Consider the following 19,652-nt stretch of genomic DNA (forward strand, 5'->3'; position numbering starts at 1 on the left):
TAGGTAACTGATCTGGAATTTTTTTAAAAAGGGCCACAATTCTTTTCATCAATAATATTTTACGGATAGCAAACACTATCACAGAGTATGATAGATTGATTTAAGGATTTAATTTCAAAGACATAGTCCTACAAGCTCTAAATGACTTTAAAAAAAACCAAGGCAGGTGCAGGAGGCAATTTTGATATTTTGAAAACAACCCGTCTATTCTAAGCCACAAGCAAAACTATGAGCTGGTGCTTTCAACTTTATTCTTCTAAAATATCCAACTTTTCAAAATTTGAGTGCTTGGCTTGAGCAGTAGGACAGTTCCAAACAATGCAGACATTGTCAACTTCATGAAGAGACTGATAACACTTCACAAACTGAGATTTTTGCCATATCTTCCAGCTACTCTGAGCCGCTGTTTAGGCTTAAGAGAGCGTTGGCTCGTTCCTAGTTTCCCTTCAAATAATCTGTGATAGGAGCTCTGGAAAGGAAACCCCACAAGTGTCTCCATCTGAACTGGATATTACAGATTGTTTCTTCTGTAGAGATAAATTAGACAATCTGTCCTCATCTGCATATCTGTGTATCCATTTAGAATTCTGATTAATATAAGTACAACCCAAAGCACCAAGCCCAGTGATGTATCTGAGCCCTTGCTGTGAGAGAAATTCTTCTTTATGGACTGGATGTTGCCAGGAGTGGTTGATTATCAGGATCCACATCCTTTCTGTTCAAGTATTTGTTGAATTGCTTAACTCTGCAAACCAAACACAGCTGTTCCCTGTCTGCTTGCGCATAGTTCTTATGTACAGCTGTAAGGCAGCATTATGGGAAAGCAGCCTCTCACGACACATGAGAGAACGATGGCCGAATTAGTTGTGAGGAATCACATGCCAGCTTCACTGATTAAAGTGGGCTATAATATGGAAAGCATCATATAGGCTGCCACCATTCTTTGCTTCTCATGAAGCTCTTAATAACAAAAAAGATTCCCGATTCTTGTGAAGAGAAGACTTTTATAAACAGATTCATGAAAGAGAAAATAGATTAGGTACAGAAATCTTGATGGCTAGATACTTTCGCTTTTAGATCCCAGTGTATCTCTGAGTTGATGATACTAGGTGGAGACCAGAGGTAGGTTGCTCCTGGTTTGACCAAACCGCTAATGGAGGCGGCAAGAGGCTCCACCCACCCACCCGGATGCTTCTGTGCATTCCGCACGCGAGCACAAGTGAACTGGTAGTAAAGCGGTTAGCAACCCACCACTGGTGGAACAGTATTCATCTGGATCCCTGATAAGGAAAAACATGCAAGAGTTCCAAATATGTTTTCTCCTGGAACCCCCAAGTTGTGGGAAGATCATAACATCTCTTCTCAATGTTTCTCCACCATCATGTCCAACACAGTTCTAATAATGTATTCAAGGACTGATACATTAGCTTGATGGCTGAATTGTCAAGAATTGGTCATAATAATTAATGCATACTAAAAAGAATGATGGCTGTGACATATTTTAGGTCCTTCACAAGTATGTGATTTTTCACTGCACACTCCTGTAGGCCTTGTGCATCAATGGCATAACTCCCATTTGTTATACTAGCTTTGAAGATTTTGTGTTTGTTGTGTCATGCTCAAATACCATGTTCTCAGCAAAGCTGCCTTGAGATTAGGAAGATTCGCCTAGCAATTTTCTCCAATAATTGTGATGTCATTGAAATAGCTCTCGGCGCTTGGACAGCTTTAAAATACTTGGTCTGTTGCTTTCTGCAAAAGTATTGATGCTGATGCTACCCTTAAATCAAATGTTGCAGATCTATTGCCATTTCTGCATAGATTTCATGAGAAATATATAAAAACTTCATCCATTTCTATCTGTAAAAAAAATGCTTTAGGTGAAATATTGTTCCCCAATGTGATTAGCAAAAATATCCTCAACTCTTATTGTTTCACTAGTCATAATGATTTAATGTAACTTTAAAATATCGACAGGTATGACATATGCTCTGCTTAGCTTTGGAAACCACAGATGGAGAAGCATAATAAACTTTTCAAGAGATTCCTTCAAACTTTCTTCTGATTCCCTTCAGTTACCATTTTCCTGCATGTGCCTCTGTTTTCTCTTCGATGTCCTTAAGTGGGCCAATGCTATTTTTGAACACAGTGGTCTCTGTGACGGAAAGTATAGCAGGCTATGGAGGCTACTGATGGGGTCTTAAGAATCACAATCTATAGCGGTGGGCCCAGGGAGATGAGCAGCCATACAAGACCACAGCTCTGCTTGATTAACCTCTAACAGTGTAACCCAATACTGGATGCCAGTGCATAACAAGTTAGGCTCAGGGGAGTCTTTTCCTCTTCTTGCTTCGCCATAATTGTATGTACACACCAAGAGATTAGCCATTTCCGACAAAGCTGTCGCATTCCTAGCCTGTTGACTCACTGTGTAGGGAGCTGATGGTTGAAACTAGGCAAATGAATAATATAAGCACAAAAAGATTAAGTGCCAATTGCTAATTGGCATTTAGAGAAATAAAGAAAAATAAGTTTTAAAAACTCAAATTCTTGTTACTTTCCAAAACGTCCATATAGAAACCGAGCAACCCCTTTGTTTTTAATTAAACTATATGCAACCAACAACAGCAACTATTTAAATATCCTGAAAAAGAAATTACGTTCATCATCATAGATAGGATTCATGTGTCCTTGTTATTTGGCAAACTTGATTCCCCCTGTCCCCGAAACACAAATACAGTTTTATAAGAGGTTTTCTTCCCCCTCTCTTTCATTTTTTTTTTTTTTAAAAATTCAAACATTTAAAGTGTTTAGCTGGGACTTCAAGCTCTGCTATGAATTTAAGTCTGACCTAAGGCAATGGTTTTTTTTTTAAAAAAATAAGAATAAAATAGTACCGCTTTAATGTCAGAGACACAACCCTCTCAAGCAACCGCAGGGTCCCATTCCCAGTATTATCCTTATGTATTTATTCACCGTTCGGAGGCAGCCTGCGTTTATGCTTCTGGTGTTTCCCTTTCAAGTCTTGCGTGGAAGTTTCCCCTTTTTCAGCTGTTTGAGATAAAACCTCGGTCTGTCCTTCCGGGTGGTTGGGAAATGGTGCATAAGCCACTGTTTGACTTCTTTGGTGAATACTACAACATAATTTAAAAAAAATAATAATGAATAATAGCATTTTAATCACACTGGGTTTAGATGTGCACTAGATATTCCACTAATATCTACCTACTGATCATTTACTGAAATTTGATTTTCTTTTCTCTTCTGTCTATGAGTTTTTGGCATCCCTTTCAAAAACTTTTCCAGGATGGAAAAGTTGAAATGATCGAGATTACTACAAGTGGAAATTGTTTATGAAGGTAGATTGAAGCATTTGGCATGAAATGCGAGAGGGTTAAAAATGCACAGGCATACATCCATCTGAAACGGAGCCTGTACTGTACTAAAAGAAAACTCTTACCAAACTTTTCTATTCCATTCATCACTTCCAACGTCGATGATTGTAGAATAATTCACAATGCTCACTGACCTTCTGAAATATCATCTGCTTCTTTGGGGCATATAAATTGATTTTTCCACTTCTTTGAGTGCCATATGGCTCTTTTGTATCCTCATCGGGATACAAAGCAACAACGACAACAGCAACAACAATCAGTGGAGAGGATGAGATATAAAGAGACATTGTCTGCAGAAGCAGTTGCAGAATAATCATTTTTTTAGAAGTTTACTTCTGCTTTTGTCTCATAAGTACATTATTTAGTACTTGTAGGAGACGGGGGGGGGGGGTGAGGTGGGAATCTGAACAATCTTTCACCAACGTATAAAGGGACACATTTTGTGTGCAGTATATTTTATCAACTCTGATCGAAACCACGTTTTCAGTTGCTATAAGAACAAACTACTTGATGGGTCACATGGCTCACACCCAGCTGCTCCCCTATTGTTATTTTTCTTTATATTAGAGAAAGAACACAATGATTTGATCTAGTTTGGGACCCCCCCCCCCCATTTTACTTCAAAAATTTACTTCTATATAAGAATTTTTAAAATAATTATGAGAAGGAAGGAGAATTATAAAAAAAAAAAACCCTGAGGATAATATGCATTTAAAAAAAAACATCTGGTTGAAAGTATTTTATTCCATCCCCTGATACACGGAAGTTTCAATCCAAATTCAACCACAGAGATTTTGGGTTATAAAAAAATAGCGGAATGCTACGTTGTTGGAAATGGATAGTTCTCAACTTACAACAGTTCATTTAGTGACCAATCAAAGTTATATGAGGGGACTGAAAAAACGAACTTACTTAGGAGGGTTTTTCACAGTTTCGACTTTTTACAGCATCCCCGCAGCCGTGTGATCGAAACTCAGACGCTTGGCAACTGGTTCATATTTATGACCATTGCTCTGTCCCCAGGTCATGTGACCATCTTGTGGGACCTTCTCACAAACAAAGTCATTGGGAGAACCAGGTTTACCAAACAACCGGATTTCTAACTTCTCAATTGCAGTGATTCATTTAACAACAGTGGGAAGAAAGGTCGTAAAATGAGCCAAAACCCACTTAACAAATGTCTCACTTAACAACAGAAATTTGGACCTCGGTTACGGTAATGAGTGAAGGGGGTGTTTAATCGGCATCCTTTGTTTGGTCAAATACAATAGATCCCTCCAGCCATTCTAAAGGAATGAAGGATTAGCTTTTTCTCACTTTCCTCTACCTTGTTCTGTCTAGCAGGGTTTATAGAATGTACTTAATCAGGTCTGTTGAAGATCAAGCAATTGCACTAATTAATTCATTAAATTTATACGTCTGCCCATCTCACTTGCAGATGACCGCTTACAGTTAAAACAGAAATCATACTCTCCCACCGTTAAATGCAATTAAAAATTAAAAGCTACAATAAAAATACAATAAAAAGATAGAGGAGAGTTCACTCTACCTATATACAATATAACAATTTAATTGACTCCAGTCTGATGGCACATCCAATTGTTGAGTGCCTTCTAGAAAGACTGGGGAAATTTCACCTGGTGGGAGGGAATGATGTCCCAGAGGACAGACTCTGTTTCTGGATCCTACCTAACAATGCTCCTTAGCCAACGGCACCTGTCCCTTCTGTTGGATCTGATGGGAAGGCTAGATGCAATCAGGGAGAGAAATAATTGGGCTCTCTGCCGTGGAGGGCAATCACCAGCACCTTGAATTGGAGCTGGAAAGAACCAGAGAGCCAATGTAGTTTGTGAAGCAGAGATGTAACATGTGCAGTTCTTGAAACACACATAACTGCCCATGTCGCTGCATTTTGAAGCTTCCAGATAATCATCAAGGTGAGCTCAAAGTAAGGCATATTACTATAATCCATTTGGAAGGTTACTGGGGCATGATTAATTGAGAGTAGGACTTCCCAACCCAAGGATGGAGGCAAGGGATGTACATCATGAAATTGGGCAAAGACCCTCCTGACCCTAATTACTGTTGTTCAGTCCCCTGAGTCATGTTCAACTCTTCACAACCCATGGACCATAGCAAGCCAATCCCCCCCCACCCTCACCCCCAATCCTCTACTGTCTCCCTGAACTTGCCCAAATCCACGTTCATTGCATTGATGATATTATCTAACTATTTTGACCCAGCCTTCCATCCTTCCGAGGTGGGTAAAACGAGGACCCAGATTGCTGGGGGAAATATGATGGCTCTGGAAACTGCTTAGAGAGGGCGGTAGAACACTGTGAAGCGGTATATAAGTCTAAGGGCTAAGTGCTATTGTTATCGTCTCCTCTGAGGTTCACTTCTCTTTTTGCTTCCTTCCTTCCCCAACATCAGGGTCTTTGACCAGGAGTCCTCTCTTCTCATTAGGTGGCCAAAGTATTTCAGCTTCAGCTTCAGTATCTGTCCTTCCAAAGGACACTCAGGCTTGATTTCCTTTTAAAGAATTGACTGATTTGATCTCCTTGCAGTCCAAGTGACTCTCAATTGCCACTTGCTGTTTGAATCGTCAGCAAGGAGGCTGCTGATAGGCTACACTGTTGCCCAGGTCATCCGGCCCCTGGCCTTCAACCCGGCCCTTGACAGTGGGAGCCCTGGTGATCTACCACATATCTACCCATCTTATCTTACAGGCCGTACGCAAAGAGGCGACAGGCTGGATTTGGTCCAAGTATTCAAAGGCTAATACGTCTCTATTTTCTCTGGCAGAGTTTTAGAGAATTCAATTATTTCTGTATCGAAGTGAAAGCAGAGCCATTTCTGAATTAAGATGAACGTGCCCATTGATATTGGCAGCCTTTGTAATGATTTCAGCAAATAAATGCCATGTGCCATTCACAGACGCAGCATTGTGTTCGGGTTTTTAAAATGTAATTAACGAAATAGCTATGCTACAAAGTAAATCCATTTGGCCAACAGGGTCCTCCTTCAAGTTCAAATAAAATGAAATCAATTTTTGTTCACTTGGTGAAGTACTTTCAAGTCTTAGCTCATAAAAATCAGGCAACGTAACCCTGAGATCCTGTGTATAGAATTATTAAGAGTTTTTCAGGCTGTAACTAAATCAGAAACTGCCTCTTCAATTCAAGAGTCCTTTTCCACTCTCAAGGGTAGCATTGAAACTTACTGGCGTTGCACTGCTGCAGTCTTTCAAAGAGAAATCTAAACATTTGAGTTTTCACAGGGTTGAGAATGCTGTTGCTTTGTGATGATCCAATTTAAGACAATACATTGCCTTTCTTTCCTCCCCTGGAACACTTGGCATTCTCATAATACTTGAGACGTCAAATTTAAAAAATTCTCAACCTGGACAATACATATCTTAATTAAAGAACAAGTGTCTTCCAAAATCCTTTCAAGTCTTTCCAGATTTCCCCCCTCTGCCAGTTTCAAAAATTGCCTTTTCAAGTTACCTAAATGATATTTTATGGAAAATATGATTATTTAAAATAATTAGGCTATGGAAAGGAAACAGATTTGAAAGATCACTGAGTTGCATGAAAGCTCATAGTTACATTTCTAGACAATGATGTATAGGCTACCAAAGAAGATACAAATATAAATGTTTGGACTTAAGAGCCCATATGATTTTTTTAATCCAGTTTCTATGGAGAAGGCTAAAACCAAAACCCACGATGTTCAGAGTGACCATTTTATTCCTCATATTTTTGATACTTCTTTTGAATTGTTAAAAGGTATTAGAATGCCACTGAGTTGGGCTGGGCCTCTATGTTGTCTATACCACATGGACAATATCTACCCCAGGACCAATCCATACTTAACGGACTAGCAGAGTTGGAAGGGATCTTGGAGGTCTTCTAGTCCAATTCCCTGCTCAGTCAGGAGACGCTGCCTAGACCATATCAGACAAATGATTGTCCAATCTTTTCCTAAAAATCTCCAATGATGGCACACCCACAACTTCTGGAGGCAAGTCCTTCCACTGATTAATGGTTGGGTCAGGACATTTCTCCTTAGTTCCAGGTAAGTTTTCTCCTTGATTAGTTTCCATCCACTGCTTTTTGCCCTGCCTTCAGGTACTTTGGGGAATTGAACCCTTAGATATTGGAGGACTGTTATCATGTCACCGCTGGTCCTTTTTTAATTAAACTAGATATGCCCAACCATACTTCATATTTTTTATCCTCAAGTGGTCTTATCATCTTTCTTGCTGTTCTCTGCACACTTTCTTAGAGTCTCAATGTCTTTGTACACATCCTGTCCACCCATCTTATCTCTTGACTTTCCCAGGTCTAACCAAGCCCAGTTGCTTTCTCCAATCATCTTGTATCGCATGGACAAAGTCACCAGAGTATCCTGTCTTTAGTTGTCTAGGACTCATTGACTGGTTCTGTTTGTAGCCTATACTATTCTTAATAATAATCCCCAAATCCCCATTTCCTCTTTTCTGATTTTCTTTTATGCAGTCAATTTTTTACCATTGGAAAACCAAGAGCCAAGGTGGCGCAGTGGTTAAATGCAGCACTGCAGGCTACTGCTAGATCAGCAGTTCAGCGGTTCAAATCTCACCGGCTCAGGGTTGACTCAGCCTTCCATCCTTCCGAGGTGGGTAAAATGAGGACCCAGATTGTTGGGGGCAATATGCTGACTCTTTGTAAACCGCTTAGAGAGGGCTGAAAGCCCTATGAAGCGGTATATAAGTCTACTGCTATTGCTATTGCCTTGTCTAGCATTGTCACAGAAATACTCTTGCCTTTTTTTGATTTGGCAGATTCCATCTTCCCACTGCCTGTCCCTACCTATTTCTCATCCCCTTTACCACCTTCACAGCTATGTTATCAATGTTGCCAAGTGTGCTGGTTGACGTGACCTTTGAATCCTCTCCCTCCCAACCCATCTCCTGCCATATTTCATTTTCCCACTTTTACTCAAAATGATTTTACTTCAGGTAACAAGGTGACATCCCCTTTATAGTTCAATTTGTTGGCATATTCATTTCCAGTTTTGGTTCTGGTTGCTGCCTCTTCCAGTTCTGCCAAGTTTATAATATATTTGCTGTGCAAGTTAAACAGGGATGAGAACAAGAGCTATACTGTATTCCCACTCTAGTCTTCATACTCTTTTCTCTTGGCTTCTAAAAGTGTTTCTCAAAGGAAAATACAAGGGTCCTGGTATACCTCTTACTTGTCATAATGTATTTCATGTTCACAGTCGAAAGCCAAGCTTATAGTCAATAGAGCAAAGATTGTTTTTCCTAACTGTTCCAAAGGGGGGAAAATAATTGCGGACTACAGGAAACGATAGCACTACTCAGGTGATCCTGAGGACACAGATAAGCCTCCAAGTGCTTCAACAACCCTCTAAAAGGGTGCAAATGAGCAGCTGTCTGCTAGGAATATAAATCCTTCCATTCCCCACTATCCTGTCAGAGCTGAAGAAGCTTCTTGGATGAGAAGGGAAATGTCTTCAAAGGAAAAAAAAAACCCAAGAAAGTCCAGTTGCCTCCTGAAAAAAGCACCTCTGGGGCAACCTGGGTGACTGAGAACCTCTACAGAATTCTTTTCCTAAATTCTCTTCTTTCCATTTGCTTAGCTATGTGATTTCATCTGCCTTTTTTGATTCCATTCCGTTCCATTTAGCGTTTCTCTCTCTCTCTCTCTCTCTCTCTCTCTGTGGGGTTTCTACTCACCTTGTTAGAATTTTAAACAAATTGTTGCGTAAGTAAGGAATTAGCGCAAACGCCTGTTAAATCTGCACCTTCTGTTGCCTCTGTCGTCTTTGGTATAGGATCTGCCCCCCAATTGCCTGCTGCCTCTGGACCGCACTGGCTTGTTCCCCTGGACATGGAATCATTTGCAGATTAACTGCTTCTTCCGCAGCTTTAAATAACTCAGTTGGGTATTTTGATTGCCTCCGGTGCCTTTCTACTTGACAGCTGGATTATGGCTTCTTATGTGTAACTTTTTAGTGGAATTGGTTCTTCAATACATTCTCTGTATTCAGATGTTTCTGTCACTCCAGAATTCTGTTTGTGAAGGGTTTCAATATAACATTTCCGTCTTCTTTTAACCTCATTTGCCTCTCTGTTTTCTAGTAGACCTTCTCTATGATTATTCTTGAATATATTAGCAATAAATGTTCTTAGGAGCTTCTTAACAATAGTATCGTTTTGCTGTTGTTCTATTATTTTCTTCTATGTGTTGGCATTCTTGAAACCGAGATCTTTCTTTGTTGCTTGTTGCTGTTCATTGTCATTCTTTGCCTTTCTTGTTTTCCAAATTTTCCAATTTTTTTTGTCTTTGCTTGACTGGATAGCATATTCTGAAAGTCATCGGATTCCTTCCTCTTTAACAGTTTGAGAATGTTTCTTTCATTTCAGTTTTTACAGAGTTTCCTTTCTCTTCACTGGACTGTTTTGGTTTTGTTTCATATAAGGTAAGTGTTCTGAATCAGCTTGGGGTATATCTGAGTCACACAAATTCATCAAACAATTTAACGGCAGCAAAAGGTTAGATTTTTGCAACCCCGAAATGGTATCCCAACCACGTGTCATCCACATGAAATCATAAAACGAAAGGCAAATGGTTTTCCTGTCCAGAGCATGATGGTCATCTCTGTTTCTTGTCTGAGGGAACCAGCATTGTCCGAAGACAATTTCCATGGTCATGTGGTCAGCATGGTTATATGCCGAGGCGCATGGAATGCTGTTACCTCCCCACCAAAGTGGTGCCTATTTATCTACTTGCATTTGCATGCTTTAGAACTGCTAGGTGGGCAGGAGCTGGGACAAGTAACAGGAGCTCACCCCGTTGTACAGAGCTCAGGATTTGAACCTGGACTGTCAGTTTCCATCTGACAAGCTCAGAATCTTTAACTGCTGAGCCATCATGCCCTCCTGGGCCCTGGTGAAATTGTACCAACATAATTTTTTTTCACACTCAGCTCTTGGAAATCCTATAATTACTAAACTGCACTTCTTCATCTTCTGTTTCAAATATCAAATATTGACTTCATTGTTATCAACCGCATAATATTCCAATGTAAAATGTGTGTTTCAATGCTTGAAGCTGGTGTTTATCAAACATTTGTCTCACAACACTCTATTAACATAACAGTATATCCTGCATCACTGCATTTATTCAATCAAAATATTCTTACAATTCAGGCTGCTCATTTCTTCAGCATTAGTATTTCAATCACATAGCAGTGCACGATGTAATTCCCTGATGTTGATTTAACACTTTTTTGCAATTTGCCATAGAATTCCTTAATTTCTTCTATCCTTATGTCTGTAGTAAATGCCTAACTTTTATAATTTTTTTATAATGTAGATGTTACTGGATTTTCACTGATTCTAATAATTGTGATCTTATCTTTATTGTGCTATACCCAAGCAGATACTTCATAATGTCCTTTTTGAGTATGATAGCCACTCCATTCCTTTATATGATTACATGGATTGAATGTAATCATCTGATTAAAGTGATTCTGGCCACTTAACTTCATTTCTTCCTAAAAGATTTATTTTAGTATGCTTCACTTCACTTCAAAAATCTCAGGTTTTCATCAGACTTCGCTTCCCATCCAACTGTTTCTTCCTGTGAAGGATTCCAGAGAAAGAAGCAGATTTTTTTTTAAGTGCCTTGGATAAATTGAATCTGCTGCATGGTAGATCAGTGAGGAATCCTTCTTTCCATATTGGTATCATCAGTGACCAGAATGTTGTCAGTTTATCATGTGATTCCCTCCAGATCATCTTGTGAAAAGGAAAATGTTCTACCCTAATAATTAGAGGGATGTTTTTCAACCAAGGCATTGTATCATCCAGCACCCAAATTGTCAATTGAAAGACCAGGTCCACATGCTTGTTGATCAAGTCCAATTAAACTGATTTATGGCTTAAAAAGCCTATGTGTAGGAATCTTCTCAACTAATGGTTAGCAGTTGCTTGGAGTTGGATAAGAGTCAATGGAATTTAAGGGTGGTTGGACTTAGTTTGCTTGTGGCTACATAGAGATTCTAGGCTGATCCCTCTTTTAACTCCGCTCCTAGGTTCTGCAACTTCTTCCTTTACATAAACATAATAGTTCAGCCATAGCAAGGCTATATTTTGGCAACAATCAGATGGGGCTTACCCTTCTATTCTTCTAGCTTTGCTTTTATATTTTCCATTTGCTGTCATCCCTACAGCAGAGTACCCTTACCTTCTTCATTCCCTTTCTACATCACTGGCAGAAGTGACCCTTCCAGGATCTTCAACTATTTCTAACATCACAATGAGAGTCAATGGAGCTGCTAAACCATTCCACCATGTCAAGTTTGCCATCCCCTAAGCTAGGTTGAAGAAGACAGCTTTCTTCTACAGTACATTTTTTACAAATTGTACCATTCAAGAATGTTTTGATTTAAAAAAGAAACACTGATCCTTCCTTCCTTCCTTCCTTCCTTCCTTCCTTCCTTCCTTCCTTCCTTCCTTCCTTCCTTCCTTCCTTTCTTTCATTGCTCCTCTTTCCCATGTCATAGCTCTCACTTCCATTTTGTATTACTTTATCACATGCATAAGTGTTAATTATTAAGTTGTCCATTTTCTATCTTCCTTGTGTTTTCTGTGATGATCTCCACTGAATCTTTGATCACTTTTGCAGCTCTAATAGTGCTGTGCATTGGAATACACAGAAGGAATTCAGATCAGTTATTAAACTGTTTTTTAATTATTTAAAGTATATGATATAACCCCAGTGATTTATGTGGCTCTACGGCTCTAAGAGATCCATTAAGCCTCTACAGGCGTCACATGATATTTATCCTCAAAACTCCTTCTCAAATCCCAGAAATTTGAAAAGGGGGAAATATTTCATTCCCAGCTCCCTCTAGGGACATCACTTAAATTTAACTTAGGGGTGGAGAGGTCAACACAATCTCAAACATTTGTCTCTCCTTTCTTTCCACTCAGCACACTAAAGTAAGGGCCTTATTCTACTAGTGGTTGGACCAACCCTGCAACTACGCAGATATGATGGAATAAATGACTCCTTCCAGTTCTAAATTTCCAAGATATTTTACCTGCTTCTTCTTCCTTTTGGTTCCTCTTCTGCTCCTGGTGTTTCTTCCTTCCTAATTCCATTTTGTTTTATTTTTCTTATCCCTAGAAAAATGCATTTGACTCAGCAATTATATACCTTTTGTAAAAAATAATAGTAAAAAATACCTCAATATACGTCAACATGGTAGAAAGGATGGCACTCTACTACTATTCATTATGTGGGGTTTTCAGCAAAAAGTTTGCTCCTAATGACTGTTTCAGGAACTATGCTTTTGTGTTAATCACTAAATTCCAATTTGTTAAGAATTAGATGCACTTCAATGCTTCTGAATAAACCTCCTTTAGATTTGTGCTATGTACTTTTCCTGATACCTACAGAGAAATCAATCTTTATATCTTGTTCAGTATAGTTGTTACAGGAAAGTGTATCTAATCAGTCACTGTGATTTATGTATCACATGATGAACTGGAACAGACAGGGCACAAGAAGAAATCCAGACTTAAAAATACTGTCATTTACACAACCCTAAGCCTTTTAGAATAACTTATCCCACACTAAGTGCTGTGGTTAGTCAAAAACCCATGATGGATGATGCCCTTGAAAGATTGGTCTTATACTATAAGCTTTTTTAAAAGATGAAATCAATTAAACAATAAATAAAACAGTACAGGTGTCCCTTAGCACAAATCCAGGAGGTGGATTGGGTGCTAAAAAGGATGTGTCCCACACAAACCACCAGACTTCCCACATGACTCTTTGTTTCAACCGGGAATATTTTTCTCTCTGTCCCTTTTCCTAGGTGAGTGACCTTCCCAGCACAGCTGACTCCATTCATTCTCCACTACCATCCCCTCTTCCAATTGCAGCACATTGAGTACTAAACAAACTACAAGTACTTGGAAAACATGTTCTCATCAAAATATGTTGAGCACCAACTTCAATGGGTTTTGAAACAATCAAGTACCGAGGTACCACTATACGAGATATAGCTATTAAGACCAAAATATTATTATTTTGAAAAAAGTAGGTTCTAAATTTGGATTGATATATTTTTCCTAAAGTAGGAAATAATTTACTATATATAAAAAAACTCTCAACAATGTAAACTAAATTATTTCTCCTGAAAAAGATCTAAGCATCCCTTCACCATAATATTCATTTTCTCTGATTTGTGAACTATATTGGAAGACTTATACATCATCATCATCATCATCATCATCATCATCATCATCATCATCATCATCATCATCATCATCATCATCATCATCATCATCATCATCCCCTTTTTACTTACTTAACAAGTCATTCCTGCCGTTCTGGACAAAACCAACAAAAACAACCATGCTGGGAATTGTTAGTAAAATTATGAAGAAAATGAAGACTTTCATCTGAAAAATAGTTAAAACATTCCAAGGAATGGATGTTAAAATTACAATTTAGAAAAAGACCCATGAAAAATCTTTGTTAATAGTGTATAATATATGATTCCCTTTCAGTCTCACTAATCAAGCCAAACCTCCTTTTTGGCTTAAAGTGTTAGTGATGGAGGGAGTTAGGTGCAGAATAAACTCCAGTAACTAATGATTTTTTTAATGCTATGTTTAAAATAAGATGCCTCTTAATTTCATAAAAATCTTTTTTTTAATTGAAATATTACCTAATCAAATTTTATATGCCTTGAAATTACTTAAATCGCTTCAAATTAAACTCCACACAAGATACTGATAGTAGAAGCCCTCTATCAAAATCAGGGAATCTGTTCTAGACTAGAGCAAACTTATAAGATGCTGTGACGATAAATAAAAATAAAATGAAATATTTTATTCTTTACTTACCATCAGAGTATCTCATAGTTTATTGCTATACATCAATCACATTTTTAACCACACTCTTCTGAGGTAAAAGCAAAGGCCGGTTTGCAAGTGTCGATCATTATTTTCTGAATGTCACATCGAAGGTTGACCTAAGTGTGCAAATAAGATCGCCAGAGGGACGGTGGCGTTGGCACCATTTCCAAATTATGGACTTTGATGCTTTTCAGTGGAAATGACATTCAGCTACAAATTCTAAGCTGTCAGGAGTAACATTACCAACCTAAGCATTTCCTTTTATTACTGTAGTCAGCGGCTATATAAATATAAAGCTTATATTGCTACTGAATTGTTAATTATAAACCCAGGCACGCCAAGGCATATAATTCCTACACAAATTAGTGCCAGAAGCAGTTGGACACCTGAGCTGCTAGCCCATTATACTTGGCAAGCTAACATAATTACTTTCCTTCCCCCCCCCCCCGAAATTAAAAGAGAGTACTTTACGATCTCACCTTTTTTCTCTCCATGGAGGTAGGTGCTCATCTACAGCCCCGAGACTTCTGGGCTCAGAAGTTCTTCTAAAACATCCCACTGAAGTGCTTTTCAAGACTCTGGGTTTTAGTAGAAATCTGTTCTCTGCATGAATGCACATTCGAAAACCCTGCTGATGACCTAAATTTATTTTGACCTATGCTAAATAAATAAATAACCCAAATCTGCTTCACTGATAAAATGCAGCACTTTCTCAAAACTTTACCCTTCATTTCCTGTCCTCCTGTCATTCCAACTTGATCTGGTTCCAAAGTTCTGAAATTATGTAAAATGTCAGATATGGATCAATACTAATTCTCCAGCTATCTGATGCACCAACTTCCTTTTCTTTTCTTTTATTGCATCAGAGTCTCTTTAACACTAAAGGATTCATGGTAATTGTACCCATGAAGATTATCGCCATTCCATTTTATGCCACATTTATTTTCTTTGGTTAAAACATGGATTTGGGAAGATACAAAGGGACACTATAGTAGATGTGGTGCATAATATTTATTCTGTTTACTACCGTATTTCCCCAGAAATAAGACAGGGTCTTATTTTCTTTTGACCCCCGAAATACGTACTTGGCCTTGTTTTCGGGGAGGTCTTATTATTTTTGAGGTACAGAAGGTGGTGAGTGTGGTCACCTCATGGCTGCTGCTGTGTTGCAATATTTTCAGGGGAGGGCTATCTTGACATACCTGATATCCAATACTAAGATGTCTCATTTGCAATGGCCTTCAGAAACCATGGTCTACTATATAGAGAGCAACACCTCAGAATATATACCCTTAATAAATATATTTTGTGGACTTTTATACTTTAAAAATTCACAGGACACTTTAAGTGAGGTTTGTACAGATATGAATTTTCCCAGGTGATTCAAAAGTGAAAAAGGGGACTTCCTAGGACTGATGTTTATATTCCAGATATAGTCTGCTTTCCCCCATCACTCATGAGCTGCGATGGCACAATGGTTAGAGGGCAGTACTGCAGACTATTTCTGCTGCCTGCCGGCTGCCTGCAATTTGGCAGTTCAATTCCCACCAGGCTCAAGGATGACTCAGCCTTCCATCCTTCCAAGGTGGGTAAAATGGGGACCCAGATTGTTGGGGGGCAGTAGGCTGACTCTGTAAACTGCTTAGAGAGTAACGCTCAGTAAAGCAGTATATATAAAGATGCTTATTGCTATTGCTACTGTATACACATATATATTAACAATACATTGAATATTTGCTTAGGTGTTTAATGTCCACTCAACTGACAGAATTCAACAATATATATTTATTGCTTAAAATGGCATTCAAAGCAAAAAATTACTTAAGGGCAAATAAGAACAAGCCATAGTAAAAAAATAAAATAAAAAATCAGCATGGATTCAGCAAAAGTAATTTCAGTCTCACCAAACCTCTCCATTTTTTTGATCTTGACTTAGGGGTAAGCGGTGGGCTGACTGAGTTTGTAGATGATTATTTAGGATGATGAAAACCAAGATCAATTGTGAAAATTAATCCCATTTCATAAACTAAGGCCTTTAAAGTCACACAGTGAAAGATGCCAGTCGTCCTTGGAAGGGATGTTATCAATAATTTCTTACACCAAGAAATGATCCTCTTACCTTTAATATGAGTGGTGTTAATGTTCAACGGGACTTAAATATTTGGGAGTCTTCTTTCCAGTATTCAATGGGCTACCATGGTATTATTTTTCCTACCAGACCTCTTATGTTTACACCAGGAATCTAATTTTGTAAATTATCTAATTTAGAAGTGCATCTCTCCCAATAGCTTTGCATTAGAAACAGAGGAGGGTAAGAAAGAAAAATCGACAGACGTAATTACTTAACGATCCTGAGCCATGTCTTTTTTTAGCAAAAAGATTTCACCAATGAAGGCTGATTTCTCTTTCTCTGCTAATGACCCAATTTAGTGTGAAACTGTGTTTTTGCTTTTAATAACCAAGTCAGTTTTCTCTGCTCCTTGTGCTTTAATTGACAAACATTGATTCGAAAAGCACAAACTCCCACCGTTCTTTGTTCAGCGGAGAGTGGCAGACTGGTGAACGATCCTGAAACAGAGATTCACAGCAACATGGCATAGATTTTTTTCCCCCTTTCAAAACTAAAAACCTACTTATACTTCAGAAGGCAGGTATCAATATGATTTTTGTTCATCCTTCCAACATGATAATAGCGTTATTGTTTATACTTTAAAGGTGGAGAATTGAGGCTGGGAATAAAGTACTTATCTGGGGCGTCCTCGCCAAGCACCCACATGTCCATCCCATGGCTCAATCAGGCACCATCCCAACTGGAGATGCCTCCTAGTCATGCCCTTTCAGGTGCAGTGCAAGATGTCCTTGACTCTCTGAGAAATGAATGTTATTTTGACTATATATCTCCCATGCTCCATATAATCCCCTCTCCCGTTTTCCCACAGTATTAAATGTGGCAGGCCAGAAGGCCCAATGGAAAAGATGGCTTCCAGGCCTGACAAGTTGGTTCCCCCTTTGATTAGTTTCCATCCAGTGCTTCTTTCTTATCCTGCCTTCGGGTATTTTGGAAAATAGGTTGATCCTCCTTCTTTGTTGAAGCCCCTTAGATATTGGGACACTGCTATTGTATCACCCCGAGTCCTTCTTTTCCTTAAATTAGACAGGGCCAATTCCTGCAACCGTTCTTCATATGTTATCTTGAAAATCTAAACTAGGTGATACTTGGATGGTGTGAGACTGAGCTCGAGGTGCCATAACTAAAGATGAAGCAGGCCCATAAGCAGGGTGGATAAAGGGATCCTTGGTGCTCTCTGAGCTTGATTGGCAAGAAGTGAGGAACAGATCTTCACCCTAATGAATTGAACCAATTGTCTCCTGAAAACTCTTTGCTCTTCTTAATTCCTTATGGGAGGGGCCATTCATCTTCCACCTGTGGCCTTCCTCCCAAATCAACCCTTGTTCCTTAGCTGCTCCCTTCTTCTGGCAGCTCTGCGCATGCACACAGGCTCCAGCTGTTCCTGTGCCCCACTACTATCTGACTCCAAAGGTAGCTGACAACTGTCAGACGGCCCTGGCCCCATCTCTGCCTCCGACGCAGAGCCCTCCTCAGAGCCTTCCCCAGACTCCAGGACTGGCCCAGGTTCCTCCCCAACCTTCCTCACTGTCTGAATCTGCTCCGCTGGTCGCTGGCGGGACACAACACGATGGATGGATGGAAGATCTGCCTGGAAGGGGAGGCATCATTCAGTCCAGAGGTTCAAAGCAGGTTTCCAGCAGCTGGGAAGTCTCAGCTGTTTTTTGCTCCTCCTTGAGCTTTTTCTAAGATGTTCTGGACTCCTTTGTGTTTAATTTAGTTTATTTATGTCATAAATTTCTCTCTTGCCCCCAAGGGGCTCAAAGCTCTGCATTTGGTCCTTTGTCCTCTATCCTCACAACTCTGCGTGGCTCTTATTTAGCCGGGGACATTACAGCAGAATCTATTCCTCATTCTAAATGCATTCGGTGTGAGTGCCAGCTTCTTGTCTGGCCTTTTTCTATCCCTTTGTATAGTTTTTCTTTCTTCAGTGAAAGAGCGGTTGGAAAACTGCATTTCATGTCATTTGCAATTTTTCCTTATATATGTATTTTTACATGCACTGCTATTCCTGATAAATGGAGTTTTGTTCACAGCTCTCCCCAAGGACTGTAGTTTTATACCAGTACTGCTAAGAGTATATAATTCTTTTTTCTTTTTTAAGGGAAAGCAACCCAATATATTTTGTTTGGAAGCAGCTTTTCCAAATTTGCACGCTCTGCGTAGATTACTTTCCATTGTATAACCAGTACTTGGCAAAGACCTTTGAGCAGAGACGAAATAATGATACTGTTTGGAGTGGCTCCCATTTCACTTTCCCTGCAGCTGAGGCAGCTTTCTTTGATGCCCACTTCTACCCCTCTGTGGCAACGCTGGGGGGTGGGGAGCCCTGCCCGGTTGGTGGGTTGGCTGAGCTTTGCTTGGTGTTAATGGTCAAAATAGTCACGGGCTTCTTGAGGGATGAGTGAAAGGTCAAAGGAAGGAAGGAAGGAAGGAAGGAAGGAAGGAAGGAAGGAAGGAAGGAAGGAAGGAAGGAAGGAAGGAAGGAAGGAAGGAAGGAAGAGGAAGGATATTCAACTGGGACTGTTGGAATACTCGTGACTGGGAGAGACATGGGAACAAGGTCAGCCAATGAACAGGCATAGCAACTAAGTCAGCCAATTGGAGCGTAAACAGATCTGAGTCTGTGCTAAGAAATGAAACTGCATCTACTCTGTTTGTTCTGAGCTATAAACTAAAAACTCCTCTTGTACAGCTGCCTGTGTTTGCTTGTAACTCCTACTACATTGAGAGAATCTACTATTGGTATTGTACATTTATCCATCTGTTGTTAGGTATATAAAGACGTTAATGAATCCAGCTGAATCAGTTACAATGGCATGGAAATACACTGACTTATGACTATTTTTCACACAACTGCTACGGCATCCCCATGGTCACATGAGCAAAATTCGGACCCTTGGCAACTGGGTCATATTTATCATGGTTGCAGGGTCCTTTTGCAACCTACCGAGGAGCAAAGTCAATGGGGAATCTGGATTCATTTCCTAATCATGTTATGAACTTAACAACTACAGTGATTTACTTAACAACTGTGGCCAGAAAGGTCATAAAACAGGGCAAAACTCACTTAATGACTCTCTCAAAAACATACATTTTGGGCTCAATTGTGGTCGTAAGTCGAGGACTACCTGTACATCGAGATAAAATCAAACAAATAACAAAATGCAAATATAAAAAC

Source organism: Thamnophis sirtalis, unplaced genomic scaffold (assembly GCF_051295495.1).
Source record: "Thamnophis sirtalis isolate CommonGarterSnake01/CBP01778 unplaced genomic scaffold, rThaSir2_p1.2 scaffold_16, whole genome shotgun sequence".
In the NCBI taxonomy this organism is placed as follows: domain Eukaryota; kingdom Metazoa; phylum Chordata; class Lepidosauria; order Squamata; family Natricidae; genus Thamnophis; species Thamnophis sirtalis.